A 13,458-nucleotide genomic window follows, 5' to 3' on the forward strand; every position below is an offset into this window, starting at 1 on the left:
AAAGTCACTCTGATGGCTGTTACAGTGCATCACTTGGTTTTGTGTGTGTTGTGATGCACATAACAACCAGGCAGAGCTTTAATCATACCACTGCAGTCACTTTTTTTTACTTTTTGGATCATGCTGTAGACACCCCTCCAGAATCCCAGGAGGACTCTTTATGATGTGCAACCTTGAGGAATAGAAGGAAAAGCTGCTGCCAGGACAATAGTTAAGTAAAAGAAACCTGAATCTGCGACTGAACTATAATTTTGGAAAAATCTTGGAAAGACCCTATTTCTCACAAAGAGAAGCGGGAGGGGGAAGAGCATGGAGACTTGCACGATTTAATATATAGTAAAGATCTAGGGACACAGTGGCTCAGTGGCTAAGACACTAAGCTTGTCGATCAGAAAGTTTGGCAGCGGTTCGAATCCCTAGCGCCACGTAATGGAGTGAGCTCCCATTATTTGTCCCAGCTTCTGCCAACCTATTAGTTCAAAAGCACATAAAAACGCAAGTAGAAAATAGGGACCACTTTGGTGGAAAGGTAGCAGCGTTCTGTGTGCCTTCACCGTTTAATCATGCCAGCCACATGGCCATGGAGATGTCTTCGGACAGTGCTGGCTCTTTGGCTTAGAAACGGAGACGAGAACCACCACCTAGAGTCAGGAACGACTAGCACATATGTGCGAGGCGAACCTTTACCTTTAAAAACCTAGTAACAGAAAAGTAATGATTTAGTCTACTTTGAAGGGCTGAAATTTTTACATAGCAAACAGGACAAACCTGTTGGATATCAATGTTCTGCCCTTGCTCAGCTGCTGCCACCAATATTCTAGTGCAACATATGTGCATATATAATAATGTCTACTGTCTGAGCATTGAATTTCTCATTGCGCCATCTCCCCACAATCTTGCAGTCCCATCCCTTTCTCCCATTATTTTTCCTTTCTGGCTGAAATAACCAGAAACCGGGGCTCAATGCTTGGAATCCCTAGTATTGACTCTGCAAGAGTTTTCTTATGCATCTGAAAACTGTTTACGCCGAAGTATTTGTGGATACAATTTACAACAGACCATTAAAGAAATGTCGCCACTTGACAACTTCTGCATTCTGTTCGGAATACCAGTGCTCCGGGCCTGGGAGCAATTTGAATATCTGTTCCTTCTCTGCCTCCTCCTAAAATATGTTGGCATGCGAAACTCTTAATTAAGTATTGCGGAATATTTGTGTAATGGAAATATAAAGATTATTGCTTGTCGGTATATAAATTGTAGGTGCCAGCCAGCATTTTGTAATGAGTCTTATAAAGTCAGCGTATTATATTTCTCTGAAAATTGCAGACTTAACATGGTTGAACTCAAGTATCAAAGAAATAGAGGTGACTGGGTAAATTTGTCAAAGAGAAAAATTAAATTATTAAAACAATTAATTTGTTCCTGTAAATAGGGTCCTAATCATTAGTTAAATACAATGTTTAATCCTCAATCTGAGAAACACCCCCAAAAAGGATACCTGGTACTATTCTTTGTAAAACTGTCGGAAACTTTAAACAAAACTCCAAATAATGTGATCCTGCTGGCTGAGGAATTCTGGGAGTGGAGTTCACATGTTTTCAACTTGCCAAGGCTGAGAAACACCCATGTAGAAACAAAACATATTTGAAACCTCAGAAACATAAGCAAGATGGAATCATTAGCCAAAGAATTATGCTTCAGATCTGGTTGATGCCACAAGAGATTCAGATGTTGGAAGTGATGCCATGTTCTCGTAATCTTAAATCTTTAAATCAGGGCTGGAGGACTGTTGGCTATATAGATATTGTGGGATTATAGACATAATTCCTGAGCAGTCCTTGGTGAGTGGATGAGATCTGAAGTCTAATAGATTTTCTATAATAAAATACAATTTATTATTGTATTTTGGAGGCAGCCCACAAAATAGAGATGCACAAAACACTTTAAGCAACTAAAACTCAGCTACAGCACAACACATTTGGTGTCAGACCACAAAACCTGTCCAGGTAAGCTCAGTTTAGATTGTTCCATAATGGAAACTATGCGGGGGTACAAGCAAATCTCCAAGGGGAGGGGGCTTGTGTCTACCAGGAGAAATGTTACACCAGCTGAAGCTTCTGGATGGTCTTTAGAGGAAACGCCATTTCAAGATTAAGTGACATGCAGTTAAAAGAAGCATGAACTTCCAAATATTTAATAATATTGGAAAACAATATTATTAAAAAATAATGGGCCTAATTTAGCCATTAGAATTGGGCTGTTAGTCACGAAGAATATCATTGGGAAAATCTGAGTATCGGTGTTGAGGACAATTATACTTTCATTGGTCTTAAGAAAGTTTTCTAAATGCTCTATTCTGCCATCCTTGTCTTCCAGTAATGTGATTGATGACAAAACTTGTATTATATAACACTCATATGATTGTTATTAGAAGATAGCTATGTTTGGCCAACACATTACTGCTTGCTTTGCTTAACGTTATGAAAATGTGATGAAAAGGCATTAGATATAGTTTGCAACGTGTCTACAATCTCAGGGTGATGTCATGGACCCTGGAATCATAGCATAACAAATGCTTTATTTACAAAATAAAGAACAAAAACATAGGTGGGGAAAGACATGAAATAAAAAAAAAAAATTTAGGCAACATCAGACTGGAAAAGATGGCAGACCACACTTAAACGGAAAAGCAGAATTGTAAAGGATGAAGAATGACCTGATTTCAGAATGTGTTCCTGAAAAAGGACAGTTAGGATATTATTTTAAGGCAGTGTTTCTCAACCTTGACAACTTGAAGATGTCCGGACTTCAACTCCCAGAATTCCCCAGCCAGCATTCGCTGGCTGGGGAATTCTGGGAACTGAAGTCCGGACATCTTCAAGTTGCCAAGGTTGAGAAACACTGTTTTAAGGAATGAAGGGCATTTCCAAAGGGTATATTGTTGTCAGGCCTTCTATAATATTGAGTCTTTATTTTAATTAGCTTGGCCTCCCATGTATGAAACTGAGAGCTATGTAGGTTCAAGCAAGGTCAGAAGCAAACAACTTGAAATCAGATGGATAATCCATTGAAGATTGTTCATCCCATCCAGAAATATGAGGCATTCAATCAGTTGCCTCCAATGGGCAAGAAAAAGAGGTACAATAGCACATGGACTTTACAGCCCTCTCTAAGCAGTTTACAGAGTTAGCTTATTGCCCCCAATCATCTGGGTCTTCATTTTACCAACTTCAGAGGGATGGAAGGCTGAACCCACCTTGAACCGGTGAGGATCGAACTGCTGGCCTTCGACAGAATTAGCCTGCAATACTTCATTTTAACTACTGCACCACCTAACCCTGAAGCTTGATTTTTACTATAAATACACATTGCCCTTATGCTTAGTAGTCACTAGAATTCTTAATGGCTTTCCTAGTTCTTGCAATGAGAGGGTCAGTTTGGTGAACAGATCGTCCTTGACATATGACCACAATTGAGCCCAAAATTTCTGTTGCTAAGTGAGACATTTATCAAATGAGTTTTGTCCCATTTTATTGTCTTTCTTGCCATAGTTTTAAGTGTATCACTGCAGTTGTTAAGTTAGCAACACGGTTGTTACTTATTGAAGTCAGAAGGCTACAAAACGTGATCACATGACCAGGAACACTGCAACTGTCATAAATATGAGCCATTTGCCAAGCATCTGAATTTTCATCACCTGACTATGGGGAGGATGCAGCCATCATAAGTGTAAACAAAACAGTTGTAAGTCACTTTTTCAGTGCCATTGTAACTTTGAATGCCCACTAAATGAACAGTCGTAAGTCGAGGCCTACCTATACTGTACTGGTTAAGGCGCTTTCCTTGAAACCGTGAGTCTGTGATCTCTAGACCTGTCTTGCCTTCAGATCCAGCTTGGTGATCATAGGCCAATCATCCTCTCCCAGCCCTAAGTAGTGGACATTGGCAAAACACTTTGTCCATTTTCTTTGGCAAGTCATTGCTAAGAAACTACAGGAACCAGTCCAGACAATTGCCAGCAATCAAAAATTGATTGAAAGGTATGTGCATTTTTGTGTACACACACACACACACACACACACACTACTGCTGGCTGCCTGCAATTTAGCATTCTTCCATCCTTCCAGTGCGAGCTGCACTGGCTGTCCATTGGTCTCTGGACTCGCTTCAAGGTGCTAGTTATTACTTATAAAGCCCTACATGGCATTGGACCTGGTACCTGAGAGACCGCCTCCTGCCAATGACCTCCCAGAGACCAATTCGATCACACAGGCTTGGCCTTCTCTGGGTTCCATCTGCCAGCCAATGCCGGCTGGCGACTCCCCGGGGGAGAGCCTTCTCTGTTGCTGCTCTGGCCCTCTGGAACGAGCTTCCCGTGGAGATCCGGACCCTCACTACCCTCCCGGCCTTCCGTAAAGCTACTAAGTCCTGGCTGCTCCGGCAGGCTGGGGGCTGTTAAAGCACCCAGCCCCGTTTTAACTGTGACTGTTGTGGGTTTTAAAATTGTTTGTATTGCCTTATTTATTCCCTCCCCTGTTTATTGTGAGCCGCCCGGAGTCCTTTGGGAGTGGGCGGCATACAAAACCAATAAACCTAACCTAACCTAAACCTAACCTTCCGAGGTCAGTCAAATGAGGACCCAGATTGTTGAGGGCAATATGCTGACTTTGTAGCCCCTTTAGAGAGGACTGTAAAGCAGCGTGAAGCAGAATATAAGTCTAAATGCTATTGTTATATAGTCCATCTAACTTCATTAAAAAAAAAAAATGAAATCACAGGAGGAGGATTTTTTTTTTATGAGAAGAATGAAAGAATGAAGAGAAAGACCAAAAAAAAAAAAAAAAAGCTTTACTCACAAAAGCCAAATAGATAATTGTTTTTAACTGTTAATAGTCTTGATAATACAAAATAGAAGCAGGCTTTGCCACTGTGCTCCTGGTTTATTTTTTAAAAGAATACAGGGGCCAAACATTTCATTCATATAATAACTTAATAGCGATGCTGCTATTTCAAATCAGCACTCGAATTAATTCCCTTCCCTGTATTTAATTAGAGCGAACAGAGCTGACCTAAATTGGAAAGTTTAATTACTAGTTTCAAAGCACACGCTATGAAGACTCATGACAACAAGAAGCAGGTGTAAGATGAGGCGTGTTTTTTTTTTATTTCCACTCTCACTGTCGGAAGTCAGTAATGGATTGTGGCTGTTTGAAAAATATCCTCCTCTGCCCCCTTGTGACTAACAAAGAAACCACCGTTTTTATTAAGATTAGTTTTTTTAATTTATTCATTTGGCTGCCCAGCTTTAGCATTCAGATAAAATGCGGTGTGTAATATTTCCGCCACATGGAGCTTTCAGGGGAGTAAATGCACATGTGCTGCGATGGAACTAGGCTTATCTTTCTCAATTTCTGCTTCTATCCTCTAAATCAGTGTTTCTCAACCTTGGTGACTTTAAGTCCTGTGGACTTCAACTCCCACAGCTGGCTGGGGGATTCTGGGAGTTGAAGCCCACAGGACTTAAAGTCGCCAAGGTTGAGAAACACTGCTCTAAATCAACAATTTTCAATATTGTGTCTCACGAATCACTGTGAGTACACCCAATGTTGCCCTATCTTCACCTGGAAGATTTTCTTTGCTAAATCTTTCACAAAACTCCCATAGAAATCAGTTTTTCTCCCTCACAACCCATAGCTAGGATCAACTGGATTTCTTGAAGTACAGTTCCCTCCTCTGATAGAAACCTGCTACTTCCACAGCTTTTGTTACCCGTGACGGCAATGATTAGGTGTCTGGTCATATAGCCGTGATGGTGAAGCTATGGCACCCATGTCAGAGGTGGCATACAGAGCACTTTCTGTGGGCACGCGCACCAACTGCTGTTCTGGTTTCCGGCGCGTACCTGCGCACCGCCCAGCTGGTCTTGCGCGCGCCAAAGCACTGGAAACCCAAAGACCAGGTGGCCAGCATGTTCATGAATGCTGGCCAGCTGGCTTTTGAGTTTCTGGTGTACATGCGTGCATATGCACACACATGTTTGGACCGAAACATTTTGCCACCCCTGTCATATAGGGATCAGTGATGAGTGCATCATACGGTCACTTTCCAGGTTCGCACAGCCAACAGTGGCAGGCAAATGATTCTGCCGACTGCATACCATGTTCAGCAGTGGCTGAAGGAAGAAGATTCTCCCACATCAACTAGCAGCACACTCCATAATCTGTCGCATCCTGTGACATACCGACTGGTGGTCATCAGAACCAGGAGGTACACGTCATGTCATTCCATACCCCAAATTTCTGCACACCCTGTCAACCGGATAGATGCTGGGAGCAGAGCTGCCAAGGTAAGGAAGTCCTGCTTTAACCAATGCTGGCTTCTTGAATGACCTCCCTGACAACCAGTGGTGGGTTGCAGGCGGTATGCCCCGGTACGGGCGTACCGGTGCCTGCCCGGAGCACTGGATACCGTTCCGGTACAGTGCTCCGGAGGGACCACCCACTCGCCTGCGCTCCTTACCTGTCTTTAAACTCTTTGGCACTTCTGCGCATGCGAACTGCACATACAGTTCCTGCGCAATGCTCTGCTGAGCAGCTGTAGCGTCGTGGAGGCTTGCGGTGGTGTCACTGGACGGTAAGACGCATGCACGCGCTGTGTGTGTTCATGTGGAGGATGCCGGGCCCCATTGCAACCGTACCAGTTGCAACGGGATCCAGAACCCACCACTGCTGACAATTCACCTTAAGGCTCAATTGCAACCCTTGATCTCTGGAGGAAGCCTGGCAAGAAGAACAGCCCACTCTTTTACGGGGACTCCACCCCTATGGAACGGGTGCTTCAGGTACAAGTAGGTAAGGGCTACTTTGTTAAGCAGGAGAAGAAAGTCCCCACAGATCTAATGCTAACAAATGAATAAGCCCACCATTCTAGCCATCTGTCAAAACTCCAGCCCCATCCCACATCATTGAGACTAAATATTGGATGTTTGCTCAAAGCTGGCCAAAAAAAAACCAATTACTGCACTTTAATTTCATCTCCCCTAAGTAATTCTGATATCATTGGTCTTGCCTGATAAGTGAAAGCAGAGTTTAAGGATGGGTACAGAGCAAATACATGCTGCCATATTTGTCCTTTTCACTTGATTGGTGGAAGCCATGTTGGACTAGATTTCTGAATTTGTCCTCAATAAAAAACCCTGGCTTTTCCCTTTTGATAGACATAAAAAAGCCACCTTTTACCAAAAGGATATCTATAAGGTAAAGGTTCCCCTTGAACATATGTGCTAGTCGTTCCCGACTCTAGGGGGCAGTGCTCATCTCCGTTTCAAAGCCGAAGAGCCACTGCTGTCCAAAGATGTCTCCATGGTCTTGTGGCCGGCATGACTAAATGCTGAAGGCACACAGAACACTGTTACCTTCCCACCCAAGGTGGTCCCTATTTTTCTACTTGCATTTTACATGCTTTCGAACTGCTAGGTTAGCAGAAGCTGGGACAAGAAACGGGAGCTCACTCCATTACATGGCGCTAGGGATTTGAACCACTGCTGACCTTTCTGCCGACCTTTCTGATAGACAAGCTCAGTGTCTTAGCCAGTGAGCCACCGCATTCTCTTTATATCTATATTAGGACATAAAGAGTTGGAAGGTACGTTTCAAGATATTAATCACTCATTGAAGATCTCCAATGAAAGAGAACTCTTGGTGGCAGCCTGTTCCATCACTGGGTGACACTCATAAAGACAATCTCCTCACAATCTATCTTGTAATTTTAATCCATTGGTTTTGGTCCTACTCTCTGAGGCAACAGAGAATGTCTTCTCCTTTTTCTGTGTGACAACCCTTCAGATGTTTGAAAATTACACTCATATCTTGTCTTAGTCATCTCTTAACTAAGCTGAACCTATCCAGATCCTCTATTTTCCTATAAGGATTTGTTTTCCAGACTCTTCTCCAATACTGGACACAGTATTTCAAGTGGGATTGATCAAGCCAAAATCTCTTCTACCTGAATCAATTATATCCATGCATGAGTCTAGAGAAGAGAACAACTATTGTTGAGTTTGAATATTTAGAGTCTTGCTGACCTGGATACAACTTATGGAAGACAACATACAGTAATCCCTGCAACGTCATATAACGTCATCCCTGCACATAGTTTCCCCCATTTCTTTCAGGAGGGAATCACCCATCACCATGGATTGACTCTACTTTCTCAAGGTGATTCTCAATTTCTTTCATCTACAAGGGCCCAGTTGTGTTTCACAGCATTCACATGGTTTGCTCAGTGCCTGCTGTGTTCCTCTGGAGGGAAACCCTTATAAAGGTTCACGAGCACCGCTGGCACTCTGTGGTTCTTGCTTCTTTAGCTCTGAGGTGTCCACACGTTTGTCTCTGCCGCAGATAATTTATCCTGTTCTCATCACTTTTCTAACCTTTGTGAAGAGGATTTAGCTGTTGCCTCCAAAATCTTCTTTTCTATTATTATTATTATTATTATTATTACACAATTGTATCACAGCGGCTAGTTGTTTCGCCGGATTTGGCATTGGTTACTAGTCGGGCCCCACCCAGGGGCCTAGGACGTCGTAACGTATTTTCGTAATATGCGTGCAGATCCAAGCAGTGCGGCTTTTTGCATTTGACTGATGGTGATTTTGTCAATTTTTAACTGTTTTAAATGTAGTTCCAGTGCTTTTGGAATAGCACCCAGTGTGCCAATTACCACTGGAATTACCACTGCTGGTTTGTGCCATAGTCGTTGAATTTCGATTTTTAAGTCCTGGTATCTTGCGATTTTTTCATGTTCCTTCTCGGCGACCCTGCTATCACCTGGTATTGCGATGTCTATGATTGCGACCTTATTTTTCTCAACCAGTGTGATGTCTGGTGTATTATGTGCCAGTATATTTGTCGGTTTGTATACGGAAATCCCACAAGATCTTGACCATCTGATTTTCGGTGACTTTTTCAGGCTGATGTTCCCACCAGTTTTTTGCTGTTTTGATATTATAATTTTTGCACAAATTCCAATGGATCATTTGTGCTACTGAATTGTGCCGCAATTTATAATCAGTCTGCGCGATTTTTTTACAGCAGCTGAGTATGTGATTATTATTATTATTATTATTATTATTATTATTATTATTATTATTATTATACAATTGTATCACAGCGGCCAGTTGTTTCGCCGGATTTGGCATTGGTTACTAGTCGGGCCCCACCCAGGGGCCTAGGACGTCATAACGTATTTTCGTAATATGCGTGCAGATCCAAGCAGTGCGGCTTTTTGCATTTGATTGATGGTGATTTTGTCAATTTTTAACTGTTTTAAATGTGATTCCAGTGCTTTTGGGATAGCACCCAGTGTGCCAATTACCACTGGAATTATCACTGCTGGTTTGTGCCATAGTCATTGAATTTCGATTTTTAAGTCCTGGTATTTTGTGATTTTTTCATGTTCCTTCTCGGCGACCCTGCTATCACTTGGTATTGCGATGTCTATGATTGTGACCTTATTTTTCTCAACCAGTGTGATGTCTGGTGTATTATGCGCCAGTATTTTGTCGGTTTGTATACGGAAATCCCACAAGATCTTGACCATCTGATTTTCGGTGACTTTTTCAGGCTGATGTTCCCACCAGTTTGTTGCTGTTTTAATATTATAATTTTTGCACAAATTCCAATGGATCATTTGTGCTACTGAATTGTGCCGCAATTTATAATCAGTCTGCACGATTTTTTTACAGCAGCTGAGTATGTGATCAACAGTTTCATCAACTTCTTTGCAAAGTCTGCATTTGGCATCATCAGAGGATTTTTCGATTTTGGCCTTAATGGCATTTGTGCGGATAGCTTTTTCTTGCGCAGCCAGGATTAGTGACTCTGTTTCTTTCTTTAATGTACCTGTTGTTAACCATAACCAAGTTTGTTCACTGTCCACTTTATCTTTTATTTTTTCCAGAAATTGGCCATGCAGTGCTTTGTTCTGCCAATTCTCCATTCTTGATTTTATCACATCTTTTCTGTATTCTTGTTTTGTCTGTTGGGCCTTCAGTAGATTTTTGTTCTTTACTTCGATTAATAGATGTTTTTGACTTTCTTTTAAATAATCAGCCAGTGCATGTTTTTCTTCTTCAACTGTTTGCTTCACTTGTACTAATCCTCTGCCACCTGATTTTCGGGGCAGATATAGTCTATCAGTATCACCACGTGGATGTAAACTGTAGTGCATTGTCATTAGTTTCCTGGTTTTTCGGTCCAAAAGGTCCAAATCAGCTTGTGTCCAGTTAACTATACCAGCTGTGTATCTTATAACTGGTATTGCCCAGGTATTTATGGCCTTGATTGTATTTCCACCATTCAATTTAGATTTCAAAATTTTCCTAACTCTGTTGGGGTATTCTCGTCTGACAATAGTTTTTACTTCTCCATGCTTGATGTTATCCAACTGCAGAATGCCTAAGTATTTGTAGGCTTCATTTTCTTTGCATTTAATTAATTGGCCATTGGGCATTTCAATTCCCTCACATGCTGTGATTTTGCCCCTTTTTATGGATACAGTGGCGCATTTTTCCATGCCAAACTGCATTGAAATATCGGTGCTGAATACTCGGACTGTGTTTGTCAATGATTGGATTTCTATTTCTGACTTTCCATAGAGTTTCAAATCATCCATATATAGTAAATGTGAAATTTTTTCAGCTTCTTTGGCTGTTTGGTAGCCTAATTTCATTTTTTTAAAGATTACTGATAGTGGGATCATTGCGATGATGAAGAGAAGAGGTGAAAGTGAATCACCCTGGAAAATTCCTCGCTTGATATTAACCATTCCGTAGATCTCATTCCCTACCGCCAACTCAGTTCTCCATTGTTTCATCGCCTTTTCAGTAAAGGATGTAATATTTTTGCTAATGCCAGTTGTTTCTAAGCACTTTATGATCCAACTATGTGGCAGTGAGTCAAATGCCTTTTTGTAATCAATCCAGACCATATTATTATTATTATTATTATTATTATTATTATTATTATTATTATTATTATTATTATTATTATCTTACCTGATGTGTTGGATTCTTGATTCTTCTCCTAGTAAGATCTCGGAAGCTTAGTACTAGGTTTTGGCTATCCCTATAATTGATATCTTATAAATAAATCTTGCAAAAACATTTCTTCTCTATTATAAAACTTGATTGACTAATCATCTCTCAGTCTATATCCCTGCAATCAGGATGCTCAAATGCATGTACAGAATGCTTCAACATCCTGCAATTCAAAGAAGTGGAATATGTACAGGTAGTCCTTAAGGCATGACCATAATGGAGCCTGCCCATCACAGTAGTAGCCTTACGATGGTTGTAAAGCAGATCTGTCATGTAACCCAGGGGTCTCCAACCTTGTCAACTTTAAGCCTGGTGGACTTCAAGTCCCAGAATTCCCCAGCCCGCTTTGCTGGCTGGGGGATTCTGGGACTTGAAGTCCACAGGACTTCAAGTCACCAAGGTTGGAGACCCCTGATGTAACCAACCCAATTTTATTTTTATTTTTTTACGGTGGTCATTAAAAAAATCATCATGGTCATTAAGCAAATCTGCAACCATTAAGCAAACACCATGGTCATTAAGAGAGCCAGTGGTTTGCTATGCATGCAGCTTTGCAGAAAACCAGAAGTAAATGCTGGTTTTTTTTTGCAAAACCGTTGTAAAATGTGATCGTGTGATTATGCAGAGAGACATAAAGGTGACCCAGTTGCTGAAAACCAAAATGTGATCACCTGATCAGGCTGACTATCGGAACATCAAATCTCACTCATAAAAAGGTGTGTTGAAGCTTCAAATAGTCGCTAAGCGACCAATTGAAGACTAACCATCATTAAAAGCCATTCATATCCGGATCAGTGCACAATTCTTTTTCCAGTCTTCCTTGAACCATTCCAGAATAAGCTGCATCTTTGGAGACTAGATCAGGGCAAGTTTTTTTTATAATTGACTTAGCTGCCATGCATTAAAACAAAACAAAACAAAACAAATTGTTCAATTTATAACAAATTTGGCTGTATGGGAGTTTTAAAATAAAAAGGTCATTTTAAATAGCTAATTAACGGGTTTAAAGGTAGCTTTAATATTTTATATTTTAAACAGTACTGCTAGCTTGAGTGTCAGAATGTACTGTGACCGGGGACTATCATTTTTAATTGATTTTCTAACTAAAATGAGGAAGGGCTGTGTTACAGACCATATTAAAGCTTGGAAATTAGCTCTGCAAAATCTTTCACACGGTTTTCTTGATGCGCTCTATTCTTCTCCTATAATAATGTGTAAGGTGTTGTGCGCTTACAGCCAGGTTACTTACTAGTGCCAACTAGCTTATCGTTGGCTAGAAGAATAAATCATTTAGTGGGCAGAGGTTTTCATTAAAATAAAAATCCATCTTGGAAATCCTGTATTATATGGCAGGTGTTTGTCTGAATTCTGAAGTCCAGAGCATTTTAGTTTCTTCATTTTGTGTTACTTTGTCAATTTTGTGGTTGTTATTATCCTAAAGTTTCAGAGCACAAATTTCAGCACACTTTTCAAAAGCTGGCCTGTTCATCCCACTATAGGAGAAGTCACAAGAAAAATATTCCCTTGTGGAACTGTCTTCAGTTGGTCTGCATCAATTCTCTAGCCACAGAACTGCTCATCTAAGAGAAATCAATAAAGCCTTTGAATCAGAGGTGGTATTGAGCCAGTTCTGACAGGTTCTGGAGAACCGGTAGCGGAAATTTTGAGTATTTCCAAGAACTGGCAAATAGGCTGGCCCCACCCCTGTTGTTTCCCAGTCTCCTAGCTGATCTCCTTTTGTTGCCCAGAACAGGAGAACAGAGCTGGAAAGCAGGTTAATGGGGTGGGAAGGGAATGGGGATTTTGCAGTATCCTTCCCCTGCCATGCCCACAAAGCCACGCCCACAGAACTGGTAGTAAAATGTTTTGATCCCACCACTGAATTCTCTCCCCCCCTTGCAAAAGACAAAAAGGAAGATAACAGCAGTGAAGAATATTGTGGAAAGTTTTTCCAAGCAGTCATTCATAAGGTAGATTACAGTAACATTGACATGACTATTAACTTTAATGAGCAATTAAACCAACATTAATAATAATAGGATATTTGGTGCAGAGCTCTTCTTTCTTAATTGTAAAATGCTCCTGGGAGTTAGCTGCTCACATATACTTGCAAAGTAATCAGGACATTCAGGAAAGGAGAATTTCTACATGGAAAGCAGAGAACTCCAAAGTGTTTCCAGTCAGAGGTCACTTATTTTGATAATTTAAAATTTCAAGGACACTCAGCATGTATGTAGAGCAGTGTTTTTCAACCTTTTTTGTGCAAAGGCACACTTTTTTCATGAAAAAAATCACGAGGCACACCACCATTAGAAAATGTTAAAAAAATTTAACTCTGTGCTTATATTGACTATATATAA

The sequence above is a fragment of the Thamnophis sirtalis genome, unplaced genomic scaffold (assembly GCF_051295495.1).
Source record: "Thamnophis sirtalis isolate CommonGarterSnake01/CBP01778 unplaced genomic scaffold, rThaSir2_p1.2 scaffold_9, whole genome shotgun sequence".
Classification (NCBI taxonomy): Eukaryota; Metazoa; Chordata; class Lepidosauria; order Squamata; family Natricidae; genus Thamnophis; species Thamnophis sirtalis.